We start from the raw sequence: 14,681 nt of genomic DNA on the forward strand, positions 1-14,681 counted from the left end.
CACTCTGGAAAGCAGTGTGGAGATTCCTTAGAAAACTTGGAATGGACCCACCCTTTGACCCAGCTATCCCACTCCTCGGCCTATACCCAAAGGACTTGAAATCAGCATACTACAGAGATACAGCCACATCAATGTTCATAGCTGCTCAATTCACAATAGCCAGATTGTGGAACCAACCTAGATGTCCTTCAACTGATGAATGGATAAAGAAACTGTGGTATATATATCTACAATGGAATATTACTCAGCTATAAAGAATAATAAAATTATGGCATTTGCAGGCAAATGGATGAAATTGGAGAATATCATGCTAAGTGAGATAAGTCAATCTCAAAAAACCAAAGGATGAATGATCTCGCTGATAAGTGGATAATGACACATAATGGGGAGTGGGAGGGGGGCAAGAATGGAGGAAGGAGGGACTGTATAGAGGGAAAGGAGGGGTGGGAGGGGTGGGGGGAAGGAGGGACTGTATAGAGGGAAAGGAGGGGTGGGAGGGGTGGGGGGAAGGAAAAAATAACAGAATGAATCAAACATCATTACCCTATGTAAATGTATGATTATGCAAATGGTATGCTGTTACTCCATATACAAACAGAAACAAGATGTATTCCATTTGTTTACAATAAAAATAAATTTAAAAAATACTTTCTTACTATCATCTGTATTTCAGTAGTGTCACTGGTGATATTTCCTTTTTCATCATGAATTTTAGTACTTTTAGTTTTTTCTCTCTTTCTCTTCATTAACTTTGCTAAGGGCATGTAAGTTTAATTGATTTTTTCAAAGAAGCAACTTTTTGTTTTGTTGATTTTTTTATTTTTTAATTGTTTTTGTTTCAATTTTATTGATTTCAGCTCTGATTTTAATTATTTCCTGTTTTAAAGGTGTAATGTTACGTTATTTATCTGGTGATTTTTCTGTTTTTTTAATGAATGAGCTCAATGCAATGAACCACCTTCAGAGTGTCCCAGAGATTTTGATGTGCTTTGTTACTATTCTTATTTACCTCTTAATTTTTTTTAAATTTCAGCCCTGATTTCTTCTACTATCCATTGATCATTCAGTGGTGTATTATTTAGTCTCCAGGTGTTAGAGTAGCTTTCAATTTTTATTTTATTATTGATTTCTAATTTTATTCCATTATGATCTGATGGAATGGAAGCTATTACCTCTATTTTTTTGTATTTGCTAAGAGTTGTCTTGTGGCCTAGGATATGGTCTGTTTTAGAGAAGGATCTGTGTACTGCTAAGAAAAAAGTGTAGTCAGTCATTGATGGATGAAATATTCCATACATGTCTGTTAAATCTAAGTTATTAAGTGTATTTCTCAGTTATATAGCTTCTTTATTTAGTTTGTGTTTGGATAATCTATCAAGTGATGAGAGGGGCATGTTAAAGTCACCCAGTATTATTGTGTTGTGGTCTATTTGGTTCATAAAATTGAGAAGGGTTTGTTTGATGTATGCAAGTGCTCCATTGTTTGGGGCATAAATATTGACAATTGTTATGTCTTGTTGATGTTCATTTGCTTAAGCAGTGTGAAGTGACCTTGTTTGTCCTTTCTGATTAACTTTGGCTTGAAGTCCACTTTATCTAATATGAGGTTAGAAATCCCTGCTTGTTTACAAGATCCATGTGAATGATTTGTTTTTTCTTATCCTTTTACCTTCAGTCTGCGGATGTCTTTGCCTATGAGGTGAATCTCTTGGAGACAGCATATTGTTGTTTTAATCTAATCTGCCAATCTATGTCTTTTGATTGATAGGTTCAGGCCATTTATATTCAATAATATTATTGAGAAATCATTTTTATTCCCTGTCATTTTGGTTTATTTCTGGTTTTTACTTTGATTTAGTTTCTCATTTGATTAAATAGTCTTCTAGTGTACTTCCTCCCTTTGCTGTTTTTTACTTTTATTTTTCATTTCTTCTTCATGAAATATTTTATTAGGTATGTTTTGGAGTGAAAACTTTGTAGTTGTGAATTCTTTTAACTTTTGTTTATCATGGAAAGGTTTTATTTCATTGTCAATCCTGAAGCTTAATTTTGCTGGATATAGTATTCTTCATTGGCATCCATTTTCTTTCAGGGCTTTGTATATGTTATTCCAAGTCCTCCTAGCTTTGAGGGTCTGGGTTGAGAAATCAGTTGTGAGCTGGACTGGTTTCCCTCTAAATGTGACCTGTTATTTCTCTTTTTTTTTGGCAACCTTTAAAATTTTATCCTTATTCTGTATGAAGCATTTTCATAATAATGTGCCTTGTTGTGGGTCTGTTGTAATTTTATATATTTGGGGTCCTATATGCCCCTGTATTTGATTTTCCATTTACTTCATCAGGTTTGGGAAATTTTCTGGTATTATTTCATTGAAAAGATTGTGCATTTCTTTTGTTTGTATCTCTGAACCTTCATCTATCCCATGTCATGCTATTGGCACCCAAACAGACATGAATACCAGTGGAACAGAATAGAAGACACAGAGACATACCCCATAAATACAGTTATCTCATATTGAACCAAGTAAGGTGCCATAAACATACATTGGAGAAAATGTATGTTTCAACAAATGGTGCTGAGAAAACTGGAAATCCATATGTAGCAGAATGAAATTGAAATTCTATCACTACCCCTGTACAAAACTCAACTCAAAGTGGATCAAGGACCTTGATTAGACCAGAGACTCTGCACCTACTATAAGGAAATGTAGACTCAACTCTCCATCATGTCGGCTTAGAAAACAACTTTCTAAACAAGACTCCTTAAGCACTAGAAGTAAAATCAAGTGTCAAGAAAAGAGATACTATCAAACTAAAAAGCTTCTTCACAGCAAAGGAAACAATCAAGAATGTGAAGAGAGAGCCTATAGAAAGGGTGAAAATCTTTGCCACCTGCACCTCAGATAAAGCACTAATGTTCCTAAAAAAACAAACAAAAAAAATCACCAAATTCCCAAATAACCCAATCAATAAATGGGCAAAGGAACTTAACAGGCATTTCACAGAAGAAATATGATTGTTCAACGAATACATGAAAAAATGTTCAACATCTGTAGCAGTAGAGAAATGCAAATTAAAACTACTCTAAAATTTCATCTCACTCCAGTCAGATGGCAGTTACCTAGAATACAAGTAACAATAAATGTTGGCAAGGATGTGGGGAAAAAGACACACTGATACATTGCTGGTGGGACTGCAAAGTGGTGCAACCACTCTGGAAAGCAGTATGGAAATTCCTCAGAAACTTGGAAACTCAGAAACCACCATTTGACCCAGTTATCCCACTCCTTGGCCTATACCCAAAGGACTTAAAATCAGCATACTACAGTGACCAGCCACATCAATGTTTATAGCAGCTCAATTCCCAATAGTGAAACTATGGAACCAACCTAGGTGCCCTTTCACAGATGAATGGATAAAGAACATATGGTATATATCACAATGGAATATTAATCACCCATAAAAATGACTTTATGACATTCACCAGTAAATGGATGGAACTGAAGAATATCATGCTAAGTGAAATAAGCCAATCCCAAAAAACAAAGGTCAAATGTTCTCTCTGACATGTGGATGATAATCCACAACAAGGAAGGGTTGGGGAGGGGAAGAACAGAATTAGATAAAGTGGAGTGAAGGAAATGGAGAGGGAGAGGAATAGGGAGGATAATTGGATATAACTTTCCTATTCTTGTATTTGAATACACGATCAGGGTAAATGCATCATGCACAACCAAAATAATAGGATCCTAATTAGAATTATTTATACTCCATATATGTATAATGTACCAAAATACATTCTACTCTTGTGTATATCTAAAAAGAAAAATAAAATTTAAAAATAGAAAGAAATAGTTGTTTTATTTCATCTCATTTTCTGGGTTATTTTTAATGGGGGAACTGGCCTGGCAATAGGTTCTCCAGCATGACTGAGAATAGAAATATAAAGTTTCTTTATATGTACTATCTCTAAGAACTAGAAAACTTCTTTTCCAAAGCTCTGATTCATCTCCAAACCTCCTTTGCTTTTTGTTGGTGAGTGGGATCATAATATGCCTGAACCAATCTCTAGTTTTCAGACTATGCTCATTGTGAATCCATCCACTATGACAAGGTAGACTGAATTCTCTGATTTGCTTCATCTTTTCAAAGCTCACTCTTGAAACTGGGTATGGAGTCAGGTGACCTAAAGTATTTGAATTCCATGGGAGAACAGTGGACACTGAACTAAAATTGCGAACAATGTTGGATACCAAAAGGAGGGATTCGATTTTGGAGTAGGTAACAAATATCCACTACATATATTTTATAAATAAATCCAGAAGGACAGAGAGGCTTGGTGAGGTGTCCAATATCTCCCAGTGGATAGTGACTGAATTGGAACTTAATCTCATCCATTTGACCTTAAAGCCAATGATGGTGATGGAATAAGATTTATATAAGACCTCATAAATTATAAAACACTTCACTGTATCTTTTAAAAAATCCTTTCAATAACTAATGGTTTAAGCAAGGCAGGTATATTGGCCTCATTTTACAATTCTTAACATTTAAGGAAAATGTATATCAGGGAAGCAAATTGACTGAAAAATACATGGCTTGCTCAGAACTGTGACCAGAATTCAAAAACCTGGTGTTCTCTCCATGCAATATGATCATTCCACTATTCCTGGAGTTATTGAGTACAGTTCTGGGTCTTTTCCCTTTCCCTTACCTGTTAAAAAGGATGGTTTTCAGAACAACTTTGTAAACCATTTGGTTTCTGTTTCTTAATTTTATAGCTGAGTTCCTTTCTCTGGGAGTCACAGACCACAAAACGAAAGATAAAATAATGTGTTTGCTTTATTCCTTTTCTTGGTGAAAGGTCTTGGCTCACGGGATAAGTTAGCTTTTCTTGGCACTTTGAGATCATCAGAAATTGATTACTTGAATCATTTTAATCTCTTTATCATTTTAATCTTTTCATGCAGAATTAAAGATGGTCATAAGTCATGGACTACAGACAAGAGGAGTTGCAATACATTTTTTTTCTGAAAACAAAAAGCAATTAGAAGACAGTATCTTGGAAAGAACAAGGGCTTTGGAGTCTGAGAACTCTGAATTAAATCCCACCCAGACAACTTAGTCACTTAACTATTTTAAAGCTCAGTTTTCTCAGTTATAAAATGGAGATAATAATAAGCTCTTGGCAAGTTATTTCAAGAATTAAATGAAATAATATAAGGACAGTGCCTGGTGTAGTACCATCAAGTAGTTAATGTGCTGTAGCAACAATTAGGATTATTACCTTAATATTATGGATAATTCTGGGGCTTTACGAGCAATGCGCTCACATTTTTGTCTTTGTCGTATCCTTTTTCCCAGGCTCCTTAAAATGCATCAGGGTACAAAAGCCTTGGAAAGACTGCTTGGGTGAGATATTTATCTTCTCTCAGGCTGGAAACCACAGCCCTGGACCCTGATGAGATTGTTGGTTAAAGGCACAGATGCTAGAGCCAGATCATCTGAGTCACTCCCTGGCTGTGTGACCATAAGTATCTTTCAAAGCTTCATTTTCAACATCTATAAAATGAGAATGATGATAATTGATTCTATTGACAGAATTAATTAAAATTAAAAGGAGATGATCTATATAAAATACTCAATGACTAAACACCTAGAAAGAACTCTACGTGCCGTTTTCCATTGCCCAGATTGGAGAAGAACCTGGAGTGAGGTGGAGCGGGAAGATGAGTGCTTGGTTCTCAGTGAGCTCTGCATTTGACTCCCAATATGTGGGATTTCCTACTCAGATTGAGTTACCTATTAACTTCTGTGCCATTTTTTTTTCCAATTAAAAAAAAAATCCCTCAAGAGATGGACACACACGCTTTGGTTCTGGAAATTGGACCACAGGTCGCTGAAGTTGTAACAGGTAAGGACAACAGGAAATGCTATGCAGGCTAGGGTATCCTCCCAAAAGAGGACAGGAAGTTTATTAAAGCAGAACAGGCTGTCAGCTGAGGATGCTGAAGGGCATGGAACTTGTAGAAATGTTGTGTGGCAGAATTGGTGGGAGAAAAATGTTTGACAAAACTGTGACCTCCTACAGGTTTTAGGAGAAAAATGACCTTGTATTTCTAGATCCAAGAATGAAGATGTGAGTAAACTCCTTGAAGAGGTCAGATCATGATTTCAGCTGGTGGAGTCCAATGGTATGCCAAAGAGAAAACAAAAGAGTCACTAAATTTTTCACTGCCCAAAGATCTCAGTAGGAAACTATTTATTCAGCAGCTCTTCTATGCCAGTTAGTGTCACATACGTGTCACCTCATTCAATCTTCGCAGCAACATTTTTGGGTGGCTACATTCAGAATTTCTTTTGAATCAATAGAAATGCATTTTTGCATAGTAGATTTTCCAAGGTTGCATAGTCAATGTTAGAAGTAGCTGCATTATTTCATCTGCTTTAATATAGTTATCTCACCTTCTGAAAAACCTGAAGTAATTCCAGAGAGCAAATCGATGTAAGAAAAAATAAGTAGGTAGATTATTGGTAGGCAACAATTCACTAAGAGAATAAATGCAGTTGAAAAGAGAAATGAAACATAAATTTGGTATAATAAGTACAATGCTTGATAAGCTAGAATCATATGCACTGTAAAGGTCAACTTTGAAGCAATCTAAAATTATTTGATTGTGCAAATGAGGACTGCATGCATTAAAAGCGTTATTACTATGAAATCCTCCCCCCACCCCCTGTCCCCAGCATGAGAATACTCCCTATTATACCGGGATTCACAGGAATCCAGGCCTAAGGAGTTCTGCTTAGAGCTGTTCAGGAGACCATATGGTTCAAAGAGCACTTGCCAGAATTCTTTCAGCAAACCCCAAGGAGTTCCTGCTGATCACATATGGTGGCATCTGTGAGCTCAGTCTCTACTTTTTTAATCAAGAGCAGGCCACAGGGTACGCCACAATTTTCAAAATCCATACCAACTTTGGCTTGCCTGAGAATCAACTCCTGCCTCAACAGGTCCAGCCTTGTGAGAGGGCTTTGTGCCAAGGCATTCAGGTTCACTGCATCCATATGCTCTAGAGAGCTGGGATGGAAGCAGACCCTATACCTAAAGCTTTCCTGTTAACTGGCTCCTCCTCTCAATGAAGCCTGGTATGACAAAGTGACTTCAGACTTGACTCAAGGCCAGCAGAATATCCTCCCGAGGGCAGGATTCAGCCCTCTAAGTCATCACCCTGTCGTCACTCTCTCAAAAGAGATCACACAGAATAATCTAAGGCTCTCTAGAGACCCTTGGGGTAGGCATTCCCCAACTGAGCTCACAAACTTGTCGCTAATGAGATCAGTGTTGCCTCTTTTCTGGAGCCACAGGCAATGTGCTATTGGCCCTTCTGAGGCTGCCTTGTCCTTCCAACCAAGTTCATGTGATCCATTTCCATAGTACCTGTCCTTTGTCTGAATATTCTAATTTATTTTTTTCTAGTTAAAGGAGGAATTAACATTTATTTTACTTTTTAAATTTTTTCATTTCATTTTATTTTTTTTATTTTTATTTTTTATAATTTATTTTGATGCATTGTAAACAAATGGGGTAAAACTTGTTTCTCTGGTTGTACATGAAGTAGAATCATACCACTTGTGTAATCTTACATGTACAGAGGGTAATGGTGTGTGTCTCAATCTGTTAATTTTTTTCCTTCCCCCCAACCCTCATTCCTCTATACAATCCATCCTTCCTCCGTTCTTGCCTCCCTCCCACCCCCCATTATATATCATCATCTGCTTATCAGAGAGATCATTCAGCCTTTGGTTTTTTTGGGATTGGCTTATCTCACTTAGCATGATATTCTCCAACTTCATCCATTTGCCTGCAAATGCCATAATTTTATTCTTCTTTATGGCTGAGTAATATTCCATTGTGTAAATATACCAAAGTTTCTTTATCCATTCATCTGTTGAAGGGCATCTAGGTTGGTCCCACAATCTAGCTATGGTGAATTGAGTAGATGTTTCTTCAGCTCTTCCCTGTCTCTCCGTAAAGGCTCTGAGATGGTTTTCCACAGCTATTCCATTTACTTCAGAATGAACAACACTTTCTAAGCTATGCCTTTCTACCAGCCATCCCCAAATAGGGGTTTCCTATTACTGGTAGCTTTGGGTTTTCTCTGCAATTCTTCCCACTTCTTACTTGGACAAAGGCATTAATTATCACAATATCCCACCGTCTGCCGTGGTGCTAGAACAAGAGGAAGTGTGGGGTGTTCAGAGGGCTTTTGTTTCTTTCTAGTTATTATTGGTCACATTCTTGAATAAACTTTTCCCCTGATACCCAACTCATTCAAAGCTGGAGAACATCCAGAGAATCAGCTCCCTATCAGAATCTCCGACTAGTAGGATTTTGATATATCTTGATTTTCCAGCCTGGAGCAAAGGACTCTTATATTTCTTCATGGTGTTCCTTTAAGTGAATAGGATTGGAGGTGACAAAGTTGGGATCTTATTCCCTGAAACCAAGAGCTTTTGTGGAAGCCTGTTGAGGACCTATTTAAGACGAGCTTCACTCTCAGGTGTGAGTTAACTTTTTTATTTTTAGGAAATAAATGAATGTTCTTAAATGAAGAATAACTCACTCTAAAAATGTAATCAGAGCTGGAGGGGGTAGCTCAATGATAGAGCATGTGCTTAGTATATGCAGGGATCTGGGTTTAATCCCCAGCTAAGTAGAAAAAAATTTAAGGAACCTCTAGTGTTGGAGTTCTGAGTGAGCCTAGTGCTGAGCTGGTTTCTTCTGCTCCAGGACCCATCCCTGTGGGCAGGGACTGAGCTGCCATCCCTAGTGTGCAAGAAGAGGAAGTGAGTAAGAGTCAGGTCTTTGTTTTTCTTTCCTTTCTTCAGTTCAGGGTGGAAGGAAAATAATAATAATGTTTTTCAAACTAGATGTATTATTACCTTAGGGCAATGGAGATGGAATTCTTAAAAATAACATAAAGTAGACATCTTTTGGGGAATCTCAATTCATGAAAAGTCATTGTACAATTTCCTTTACATCTGACCAGATGTATGTTTTACTACTTTCTCCTGCGCATGCCAATTCTTTCAAACCAAATTTTAGTAATTGGTAAAATTGCTCACGTATGAAGCCAAAAATAGTGTAGCAGCATAGTAAGGGTCAAATCTGAGAAACTACTTTGCTTATGCATCATATGCATTTAGGAGAAAAAGTTGCTATAAACCTGTGGAGAAATAAGTGTCTTGATATGGGACTTAATTTAACAGGGAAGAAAGGTCCCAACCTCTGAGACTTGCTTCCTCAGGAGAGAGAAGTCACCTGCTGACTTCACCTGAGGATTTGGCTTCCCTTCCAGGTCAAGTGCTCTCCTGTAAGTTCATTTCTTGCTGAAAGGCTACCGAGGGAAGAAGAATTCCACAGTTATGGGCCTATGGGGCTTGATTCCTGATTCAGATATCAGCTCAAAGCTTCCTGCAGTTCTTTGTGCAGGTATGCAGGTGTGTGTGTGTGTGTGTGTGTGTGTGTTTGTGTGTGTGTGTGTATGTGGTGGCACACATTCCTATGTTTGGAGAACACCACCACAAATACCTGGTTCTGGATTGGAGAAGAGAGAGATCATGTGGTTTCTAGGACCTAAGTCCTCTCTTATCCCTATAAAATGCTGACTCCATTGTGATAGAGTTGAGTCTGCTGATTTTGTGTCTTTTAGGGTACATTGTTTTCCTAAAGTTAGAAATTTAGGTGTCATTGATATTGAAAATTACCTATTATTCTTTGTGTATTATTCTTTGTGTGTGTGTGTTTATGTGTATTTTCATAGTTATTCACTGGACAGTGGGGGTGGGGTGGGGTGTAGGATGAGAAAAGGTCAAAAAACTTTGGAATTATCAAAGTCCTACAAAGACCATACATTAAAAACTCATGGTGCTATTCCAAACAGTAGAACCTAGATGTTTAGAAATATTCTTGTGTCAGATTATTTAATTCTGTTGCCTTTGGTTTGGGAGAGAAATTTCTGTTGAAGAGACTTTCTGTCATTAAGCATAATTTAGACAGTTATAAAGCATATTAGTTAACATGGTTGTTTTCATGTTAATGTAAAAAAAAATCAGTTACATGAAGAAAGAACTAACTAGTATTTTTATACTGAAATAAAAAATATTAGACTAATTCACATTATCAGTGTAATGTTATACATTTTTTAACTTTCCTCAAAATGAGTCTGAATACTAGAAAAATTTTTTACTAGAAAGCACAGTAACTGTCTTAATTTCCCCTCTTCCTTTTTTATTCCTTTTATAGTAACTTAAAGAATGATTTATTGAAATTTTTTGACTGCCCAATATGATCCTTCAACCTATCAAAGCTAATAATGCTAAGTCCCTTCTCTCCCGGACTCCCTTGCAGCTAAGGACTGGACACATAACTTAGACTCAGCCAATCAGAAGCAATGCTCCCACTTTTTGAATTATGAGCTAGCAACTCAAAGAAGTAGGAACAAATGAAAAGCCTTTCTGATAAGTAACAGTGACAAAGGCAGAAATACTCATTTTCCCTGGACTTCAGTGGCAGAAGTGTCTTGGTATTCACTGCTAATGATGCTAACAGTGCCGGCAGCAGCTTTGTGTTAGTGGCAGCGGTAGTAGTATCCTTGCAGGAGATATCTACTGGCTGTTGTTCTATTTGATTTCTCTTTGCATTTGCAAACATGAGCTGATTCTTCAGTCTTCCTGGCAACTCAGGAGGCTGATGCAGGAGGATTGCAAGTTCAAGGCCAGTTTCAGCAACTTAGTAAGACCCTAAAGAGTGAAGGTGTGGTTCAGTGGTTAGGTACCCCTGGGTTTAATCCCCAGTACACACACACACACACACACACACACACACACACACACACACAAAATAATAATAATAACAACTTTTTCTACTTAAACCAGTCAGGGTCAGTTTCCACTTCTTACAACTAAAAACCTTGACTGATAAAGATTTTTTTTAAAGTCTTTTATTGAATTATTTTAAGATTTTATTTGTGGTCAAATTACTGGAAGTATAATTCCTGGAAGGTGAGGAATCTGCTTACAACAAATCTGTCTTCTGACCTACTGTTAAATGTATAGTATTTGAACAACCAAGATGCTTGGATTAATGGAACCCCGTCCTCATCCGTGAAGGACTAGCAAAGGTTGTCTCTAGAAATATTGTCTCACAATTTCTTTTCTCAGAAAAACATTTAGAAAGCTAGGAAGCAGCAAAATTTAGCTAACACACAAATTTTTGAAGTTTGATGATGATTGGACATTGATGTTCAGTGGAAATTGCCTGAACTTGAAGTCTGAAGTTCATGTATTACATTCAGTTATTATAATCAAATAATAGAGATTTATTACCTTTCTGACGAGAATGCTTTATAGCTAAAGAGGGAATTCTCACTACATATATTTAAGTGCTTGTGTGCCTCAAATGAAAATGAAGCATTCTATTATTTTGTGGCTATTGAGCGAAGAATTTTTAGTCAAAAGTCCTTTCCCAGACTTTTATATTGACCAAATAAAGTTACCAAAGGCATCTTTTCTTGCTTAGCTGAAATATAAAATATATGCAATTAGAATTTAATTTTTCAACTTGCCTTCACTAGTGAGCTCAAGAATGTTTAGAATAATGATTCTTCTTGACTTCACATTGCAATAAAGTTTTTAAAAATACTGATTGCTAATTACCCCCTTGAACAAATTAATTAATTTCTCTGTGGTTGGGATCTAGGAGCTGCTATTATATTTTAAAGCTCTTCAAGTGATTTTAATATGCAACCAGACTTGAGAACCTCTGATTTAGAGCATGGGCTTCTACCATTCTTTTGCAAAGAACCAGATGATTAACATATTTAAAAATTTTAAAAATTATTATTACTGTATTATATCAATTGTACAAATTAATGGGTTTGACTGTGGCATTTCCATACATGCATATATTGAGCTTTGATCATGCCTCCTCCATTCTCCTATGCTCCCCTCCTCTTCCATTCCCCTTTTCTCTAATTCTCTTTCCAGGTGGTAAATATTTTAGACTTTGCAGACTGGATAGTCTTTATCAAAGCTGTTCAACTCTGTCATGCTGTGCAAAAACAGTTATAGACAATATTTAAACAAGTAAGAGTGCTTGTGTTCCAATAAAACTTTATTTATAAAAACAGGCACTAGGCAAGAATTGGCCTCAAGTTCATGACTTGTTAAACCTTGATTTAGAGAACTGGAAAGGATAAGAGGACTTTTAAGGAAAGAAGTATGTCAACAATTGCAGTTGTACTCTCTGTTATACCAGCCTGGTGATGTCACACCAAGAATACTGTGGAATAAATATAACCTAAATAACATCAGAACTCACCCTGTCTTTGAAGATTTAAACAAAAGCTAGGAGTCTCATCTCATGACTCATGCCAGAGCCCTATTTCACAAACATTCTCAAAGTTACCTCTTTCTCCAAGTTTGACCTTTCCCATAGCTATATCCTTGAGTCCATGGCAACCTTGACTTCTCCCCTTAATGCACGTATAACAGATTCTCTGGAAGCTGTAGGGCAAAGGAAGAAAGTTATCTTATAGAATACAAGAAACTTAAGTTTGATCATTGAATTATTAATATTCCTTTTCTAAAATGTCTCTGGCTGTACAACCCCCTGCTTCCTGACTCCTCTCCTTTCTCTCCTGTCTCTGCTTCCCTTTCTTATCCATATTCCTGATGCTTATTTTCTATGCAGAATGGTTTAACCATCTTTCTGTCTTACCATCTTTTTCCAACCTCAGTCTGTTTAAGGAGTTTACCAAAGTATTGTGTTTTGACAGAAAATTATTGTAATTGAATTATCTTTCACATTAAAATGATAATTGTTGATGGGCATGGTGGTGCATGCCTGTAATCCCAGCAATTTGGGAAGTAAAGACAAGAGGATCACAAGTTTGAGTTCAACCTCAGTAACTTAGCAAGACCCTGTCTCAAAATAAATGTATATGTATACATATATGTATATTTGTGTATATATATATATATATACAGATTACATTCAAGTGAAATATACATTATACTATATTCTATATAGAATATATACTATATTATATATGAATTATATGTGATACTATTCCAAATCCTATATAAAATAATGAAATTCTATAGAAAATAGTAATATTCTATATAGAAGGAGTATATATATTATAGTCTACTACATACTATTTTTATACTATGTATGTTACATATAGTTATATATGATACATTTTATAATATGTTATCTTACATTTTATAGTATATATAACATATTGTAGGTTTTTATTTTAACATAATTTGTTTAATGAAAATCACTTGTTAACTAGGTGCTGAGGAGTAAAAGAGTTTCTACCCTTGTTTTATTTTTTTCTGAAAAGACCTCTAAGAAAAGTTGAAATTTCAAGAGCTCTTAGCATGCAAAACACAGGTTACAACCTGGAAAATGTATTAGAGTAGGATATAACCTTACCAAAGTCAAAGACAGGAATGTAGGAACACTGGGGTAATCGAGGAGCAAGAAATAGAACCTGAGACAAATGAAAATGCTGTCAGGGGAGCTTAGTGAGAATTTAAAGTGGGGAATTCAGCGGGGAAGGCCAGGCTCTGCACAGGGGCTGTGTGGCTTATGTAAATAAACAGACTGGAAGCTTGGAATTCATAATAGGATCTGTGAAGCTAGAAGGGACTTCAGAAGAAAAAAAAAGAACATTTACCAAGCATTAACTACATGCCAGTCATAACACTTTTCTACATGTATTTTCAGGAGTGGCAATATGTAGAACATGGAGAGAGAAGATCTTCCTTGGTAAGTGTTTTGTGTGAATGAACATGGAACTGCTCTCTGAAGTGCATGAAGTATTGTGGCCACTCTGAATGCTATTTTTTTGCTATTCCTTTGATAGTTTGCAACATTGAGGCTTAGAGGTTAGGAACTATCTGTGATAAAAAAAAAATTTGGTCAAATTCAGTCTTTCTTTTTCCTGATCTGACTGATTCCCCATGATCCTTTGTCATCACTCAAATGTGAATGACCTCTGCTCAGCCACCTGGACACATCCAGTGATTCTGGATGACTCTGCTGTTTTTAAGAAGGAAGTTATTCCTTTCTGTTTCCTAGAAATGCATATAAAGTAGCCTTACTGTGAAGAGTGCAGAGCAGATGACCAGTGAACTATCCCTGTGGGTATATAACGTAATCCAAGGGTTGAATTAGATAGAAATTGCAGGTTCTTGGCAGATCTTGAGTGGAAGGGAAAACATTGATTGAGGACTGTCTTGATGAGGAGGCCCTGGAATGGTGGAGCCAAGCTTTTGGGTTATTGTTGATATAAGATGAAAACTATTTTTCAACTTTGTGGTAATATCTCATCTGTTATTTCCTGGCATAATGATCAGAACATCAGTGAACTTTGAGCTCACTGATTGGGCTTCTCAGGAACTAAGACTTCAAAAATTGTTATCTTGGGAGAGGTCTATGTCCTTAGCTAAAGGCTCTGAGGTTCAAACGTTGCCTTCATCACTCTGAGCAGACGTAAAAGCTCAAACTCCTCTTCCTCCTTTGTTTTCTATGACACATGTATAAGAATGACTATGTGTATTGTACAAGTCAAGAACCATGTGACTTGTGGTTTTGTGAACTTAACC

The sequence above is a fragment of the Sciurus carolinensis genome, chromosome 14, assembly GCF_902686445.1.
Source record: "Sciurus carolinensis chromosome 14, mSciCar1.2, whole genome shotgun sequence".
NCBI classification, from domain to species: Eukaryota; Metazoa; Chordata; class Mammalia; order Rodentia; family Sciuridae; genus Sciurus; species Sciurus carolinensis.